The sequence below is a fragment of the Sorex araneus genome, chromosome 2, assembly GCF_027595985.1.
Source record: "Sorex araneus isolate mSorAra2 chromosome 2, mSorAra2.pri, whole genome shotgun sequence".
NCBI classification, from domain to species: Eukaryota; Metazoa; Chordata; class Mammalia; order Eulipotyphla; family Soricidae; genus Sorex; species Sorex araneus.
Genome location: NC_073303.1, coordinates 369280010 through 369286745, shown reverse-complemented (window position 1 = coordinate 369286745; position 6736 = coordinate 369280010).

The window sequence follows — 6736 nt, the reverse complement described above, 5'->3', positions numbered from 1 at the left end:
TCACGGGCTTACCGGAGAGCAGCCAGGCTTGCAGGAACCAGAGGCTGTCCCTTGAGTTCAGGACCTGGTCCCGAATCACCAGACCCTTGGACTAAAGCACTGCATCTGGGGCTGGAGCAATAGCACAGCGGGTAGGGCGTTTGCCTTGCACGCGGCCGACCCGGGTTCGATTCCCAGCATCCCATATGGTCCCCTGAGCACCGCCAGGAGTGATTCCTGAGTGTAGAGCCAGGAGTAACCCCTGTATATCGCCATGTGTGACCCAAAAAGCAAAAAACAAGTACTGCATCTGGTTAACAATCTCGCCACCATCTGAGTTTGTGGGCTACAAATCTTGATCTACATTCTCCCCCTAGAGAGTAACTCGTGTGCGTTGGACCGGGTGGACCAATGTCGGAGTTAGGATGGGGATTTGTCAGGGGGTCTGTTAACTGAGGTCCGACGCTATTCCGGACCTTCGTAAGAGTGCTCTCTGATGGGATTCCCATCCACATCGGTGAATTAATGGGGTGGGCCTCGTCCAATCAGTTGAAGATGAGGCTAGCACAACGCTGGTTGATCCCTGAGCAGGAAGGAAATCTCCAGCCTGCCCGTCTTTAAACTTGAACTATAGCATTGACGCATGTAGGCTCTGACCTCCCTGACCTCAGGCTGGCCTGGGGCTTGGGAGAAGTAACCCTTTCCCATCCTTAGAATGGGGGCAAGAGGAGCTCCAATTTTGTGCAGGCGCTGCTCATTTCCCAATAAACAGAACCGTTTCAATGCAGGGAAATGTTCCTGAAACAACTAAGCTCCCAGCACCAGGCCAAAGGCCTTACCAATTTTCAAAACAAGGACTGGATTTCCCAGAACATAGGAGTAAATCCACAAAGGAAGACGGTCACGTTCTAAAGATTGGAAATAACTCAACTCTGTGGAGTTTCTAAATGTTGGCTTGGTTTTCATTTTAATCTTGCAGTAAGGCCCAGGTGCCATCATGTCAGAATCTTTAGGGGGGACGGTCCAGTGCCAGGGGAAACATCCAGGAGACTGAGGGGAAGCTCAAGGTAGGGGTGGGGGTGGGGAGGGGAAGGAATTGGTTGTGGTCCAAGTGCCCTATGTGAGAGACCAAATAAAAGTTTCTTCCTGGTTTCAAATCTCTAATACAACCCTCAGGAAACTGTCGGACCAATAGGTAACCTTCTCTAGGATGGAAGCATCCTTTGGGAAAAACAAGCAGAAATGTGAATCTTGGGGCTGGAGCCATAGCACAGCGGGTAGGGCGTTTGCCTTGCACAAGGCCGACCCGGGTTCAATTCCCAGCATCCCATACGGTCCCCTGAGCACCGCCAGGAGTGATCCCTGAGTGCAGAGCCAGGAGCAACCCCTGAGCATCGCCGGGTGTGACCCAAAAAGCAAATTAAATAAATAAATAAATAAATGAGAATCTTTTCTCGCTAAGCTGTGGGTCAGCGGGGAGTCCCTGGGGACTGTAGCCCAGGGTCAGAGTGAGGCTTAACGACGGAAGGACGGCCCCCGAGCAGCCAGAGCGTCAATGGGGAGACAGACGCAGAATCGGGGCTTGAGGGAAATCTGGAAAATGTGTTTTTTTTGCTCATCCCCTCCCCTCAGTTCCGGGCCACAGCCCAGCTCCAGCGCTGACCCCTCCCTCACCCAGCGGAAGGGCCCCTCGGACAATACCTCGGCCCTCTTCCGGCCCGGCCGCTCCTGCCTGTGTCTAAGAATATGCGAGTCAGGGAAGCCGGGGTGGTGAGGAAGTGTGGGCCGCTCCACACCCACTTCCTCTGCTCTGGGCCGGGCGGCGAGGAACGCCCAGCAGCGGCACGCGTGAGGGTCATCCCCCAGCCGCCCCTGCCGCCCACCCCCAGCCCCGCTTTCTCCCCTTGGGCTCATGAGCCCTGGCCCTCTCGTGTCCTCTTTGCTTCCACTCCTGAACTTGAACTCGGGCTTGAACTTTGACGCACAGTCCCGTGGCGAGTGGGTCCCTACGACGAGAGGTTGACCACGGTTCTCAAGAACCCCCAACATGGGAAGATCTGCTTTTGTGCTCACAGTTAACCGGGGCTAACGCGTGTGCCTTGCATGACCCATGTAGACCCCCGGCACCAGGTGTGACCCCAGCATGTCACTGGGTGCAGCCCCAAGCACGTCCTCAGGCCCTGGGAACCCTTGGATGGGTGTGTGGGGAGGGGGTTCTCCATGGGAGGTTCCCCATGCTCCCCACAAAAGTGCTGAATTTTCTCTTTTTTTTGGGGGGGGGTCACACCCGGCGATGCACAGGGGTCACTTCTGGCTCTGCACTCAGGAATTCCTCCTGGTGGTGCTCAGGGGACCATATGGAATGCTGGGAATCGAACCCGGGTTGGCCACGTGGAAGGCTGTACTAGCCCTCCAGCCGGGTGCTGGGGTCATCCACAGAGGAGTGAGTGACTGGCACGACGACCCGGATCCTCCTGCCCACACCTGGCGGGCAGCTGGGAACGTTCTGATGTGCCCGCTCAGGGTGGAAACAGGCGGCGGGGCCCCGACTCTCTTCCAGGTGGGACAGAAACGGTAGTCTGCGACGGTCTGCGTTCCTCTCCTCTGCTGGGGGGGAGGCGGGGGGGGCGGGGCGGAATGAAGGGGCCAGACCAGTAGTAGAGCAGGGAGGGCGCGTGCCTTGCACATGCTTTAACCCTGGTTAACTGGACGAACGGGTTCGATCCCAGCATCCCGTATAATCCCCCGAGAACCGCCAGGAGAGATCTCTAAGCGCAGAGACACGGGGGAGGCCCGAGCACCGGCTGGGTGTGGCCTTAAAAATCAAAACTAAACAAAAACAGGAAGGTCTTCCTTCTGTCCCGGGCCTCGAAAATGCAGAGCAACCCAATGGAAGTGTTCCTTTTTCCTGAGCCAAAGTGAGCCTCCTTCGAGCTTCTGTGAGTTACGTGAACAAGTACGGGTTCTGGAGCCAAACACTTCTAGTTCTCCTCATTCTCTTTCCCACCCACCCCCAGCCCCACAGTATACAAACCCCGCTTCCGGGTCAGCATTAAAAATAAAGAAACAAACAGCCCCTTCCTCCCGCCGCGGCCTCATGCGTGGGAAACAGCAGCTGGACGCGGGGCTGCTCCGGCCGTTGGCGCAGCCGTGGGAAAACGGCCCCAGCATCTGGCGAGTGAGTCAGACCCACGCCAAGGGCCTGTCACAGCCCAGAGGCAGGGCCCGCCGCCCCGGAAGCCCCGAATGCCGGCCTGTGGGGGGCTGGGCACAGGCCCTGGGGAGGCTGCAGCTCAGGGCAGGGCTTGTGTCCTGGGATGTGGGCCTGGACCCTCCTTTTGGGGGAGGGGCACACCCGGCCATGCGCAGGGGATACTCCTGGCTCTGCACCCAGGTCCCAGGAATCACTCCTGGCCGTGCTCGGGGGCCATAGGGGATGCCGGGGATCGAACCCGGGTCTGCCGCGTGCAAGGCAAAGGCCCTCCCCGCTGTGCTATCGCTCTGGCCCCTGGGCTGACTGTCAGGAGATGTTCCCCACAAGCTCACCAGAGCTGGACACTGCCCACCTCTGTCCAGCGTGGCGGTCACTCTGGCAGCTGGGTTTGGACACGCTCACGTGCCCTGAGCAGCTGCTACTGTGATGCCCCAAGGAGCTGCCGTCACGCCCTCTTTCCTGCCTCCCCCAGCCCAGCCCCCAACTTGGCCGGATTCCCCCAAGAACAGGGACTCTCTCGGACTTGCCTCCACTCCACGGAGCTGAGGGGCTGCGGAGGAGCGTGGGCCGGGGGAGGCCCGAGTTGCAGAGTCCTGTCAGGCCTGCGGGCGAGGCGCCTGCCCGGCACACGGCCACCCCTGGCTTGAGGCCCAGCAGATGCCAGGCGCGACCCCGGAGCACCGGGCCAGGAGTAAGCCCTGGCAACGCCAGGCAAGGTCCCATCCTCCAGAACACACAAATCAAAACTAATTCGAGGCTCCAGAGAGACGGCCCCGGGGGGCTGAGTGCATTCAAAGGGGTCCTGAGGGCTCCCGGCTCCCAGGTGGCCCCGAACACTGCTGGGAAGTGACCCCGAGAGCCGGGAACTACCCCCTAAGCACCTCTGGGTAGAGGCCCCAAAGCAAACGCTAAACTTCTGTGATTAAAGGGAGCTAACAGAATCCGCTGCTTCAACCCGCCCTTTTTGCCCTTCCCCCTCCCCGCCGTGCCGCTGGGTCCTCCCGAGGCCCGGCCCAGGGGTGCCACAGCCTTTGGTCACGCTCCCTGGCCGGTGCCGCAAACACACCTGCTCTCCGTGCCTGACCCGGGGCTGTTGGGGACCACAGGGCGGCCCGTGGGTCAGCCTTCTCCGGCGAGCACCCCGGGGCTGCCTTGCGGGGGTCCCCGGGGGTGCCGAGGGCTGAGCCGGAAGCACAGACCTGGCAGGCGGGGCAGGACGAGAGGGCGCCAGGGGCCAGCGCGGGCCAAAGGCCGAGCGAGGTGCCCAGCTGAGGTGGGGCCTTTCTCCCGCCGGCGGCGGCTTCCGCTGACCTGCCCCCGGGTCCTCGCAGGAATCTAAGCCCGCAGGGATGACGGAGACAAGCCCTGAGTGCAGGTTCCCTTTGTCTTGATTTATGGCCGTGGTTATGGGCCACACCTGGCGGTGCTCAGGGGCTACTCCTGACTCTGCCCTGAGGAATTTCTACTGGCGGTGCACTGCGGACCATATGGGATGCCGGGGATCGAACCCGGCCTGCCGCGTGCAAGGCAAGAGCCCCACCTGCTGTGCTATGGCTCTGGCTCCTCCCACTTTTTTTTTGGTAGGGGCGGGGGGGGGGGACACAAACTCAGCCGAGTTCAAGGGTTACTTCTGGTGGGTTCAGGGGACCCTAGGGGATGCCGGGGATCAAACCTGGGTCAGCTGCATGCAAGGCAAGTGCCCTGCCCACTGTACTATCTCTCCGGCCCCCGACAGGTACCTTTTATCAATGCAGTGTACCCCCTCACCCCCTCCACCCAACAGGCCATGCTTCCGCCTGGGAGTTATTTGCTCCAGTGGAGGCTGGTCTCGGCGCTCTGCTAAGGGAGAACCTGCACACGCAGCTGGGCAGGCCCCGCACACACGCCCCCCAGGAGGAAGACGAGACCCCCGTGGGGTTCTGTGATCAACGGGTGGCCGCTGGGGGTTTGTAGGTCCCAGCACTGGCCAGGACGTGCCCAGGAGGGGCAGTGCCAGGCCTGTCACTGTGAGTGTGTCCGTCATCTCCATCCCAGTGACGTGGCCCACCGGTGGCTGCGGACTCCCCAGCACTCCCAGGAAGTCATTGGTGGCTGACAGGCCAAGGCCAAGGCGCATCCCGGTGAGAGCGGGGCCGCCCGGGCACGGCCGCGTGCGTCTGCAGCGCCACCTGCTGGACATCCCGGGAAAGACTCTTTTCCAAACCCGCCCTGCGCGCGGGCGAGCTCGGGGAGAGAGGGGCGGGCTAGGCAGGGTCTGCCTTGGCGAGAGCAGCAGCCGAGCCCGCGGGAGGCGACGGGTGGGAAGGCAGGCGGGGCGGGGCGGGGGGGACCGCAGGGGGGAAGCTGGAGCAGGCAGCGCCTGGGACACCCCCAGCCCCTTCGCTCCCCACCCCCCCACCCCCACCCCCTGGGACGCAGTAAATTCAGAGTCAGGACCAGTGTCTGGAAAGGAAGGGTGAGGCTGGGGGGTGGGGCGAGGGGTGACAAAGGCCAGAACTGCCAGTGGGTTCAGGACCCGCGGAAGCTTCCGGAAGGAGGGCTGGCCTCCGCTCCCTGCGGCACCCACTCCCCTCGGCCCTCGGCCCTGGGCCCTCTGTCGGGACTGTGGGGAGGGGGCGAGTGGCCAGGCCCCAGGCTGCACCCACCCTGTCCCGTGTCCGCGGGCACCTCTGCTGGGCTCTGCGCTTCTCTCTCCACCGTCAGCCACCCCCGGGCCCTGACACTGGCCAGTGGCATGCAAGTAGATAAAGGACGAGACGGGATGGCCTCTCGGTATCTGGACAGCAGACCATAGTGCCCGAAAGCAGAGCGTATGGGGGAAATTGTCTGCCACGGAGGCAGGGGGAGGGCGGGAAGGGGGGGATACTGGGAAATTGGTGGTGGGGAATGTGCACTGGTGGAGGGATGGGTGTTTGATCATTGTGTGACCGAAACTCAACCTGAAAGCTTGTAACTGAATTTCATGCTGATTCACTAAAATAAATTTTTTTAAAAAAAGTTAAGCAATTTATGTTTGAATGTGGGGGGTGGCCACACCCAGTTTACTCTCTCCTCAGTGCTCAGGGATCACTCCTGGGGGTGCTCAGGAGTGAAGCCAGCTGGGCTGCATGCAAGGCCGCACAGACTTACCCACGGTACCGTCTCTCCGGCCCTGGTGCTTCACAGAGCAGTGCTGCATACAGGGGTGTGGGGGGAGGGCAAAAATAACCAATAATGTCGCAGAGCTGTTCATGAGAGGGAGGGGAGCAGAGAGGAAAGCAAAGGCGAGTCCGGGAGACGGAGCAGGAAGGGCATTTGCCTTGCACGCAGCTGACCTGGTTTTGCTCCCTGCACCCTCGACGGTCTCCCAGCAGCACCAAGAACGAGGCCTGAGCGCAGAGCCGGGAGGGAGCCCCCAGCACCAGCCAGGGACCGGCACGCCGGCAAAGCAGAAGAACCGAAAGGAAACCCAAGAAGAATCTGTTGGTGAAGGGGAAACTCACGGCTGCCTGCTGCGAGTGATTCTGAGAACAGCGACTCCCTTGGTTCCCCCTGGCCCTCCGG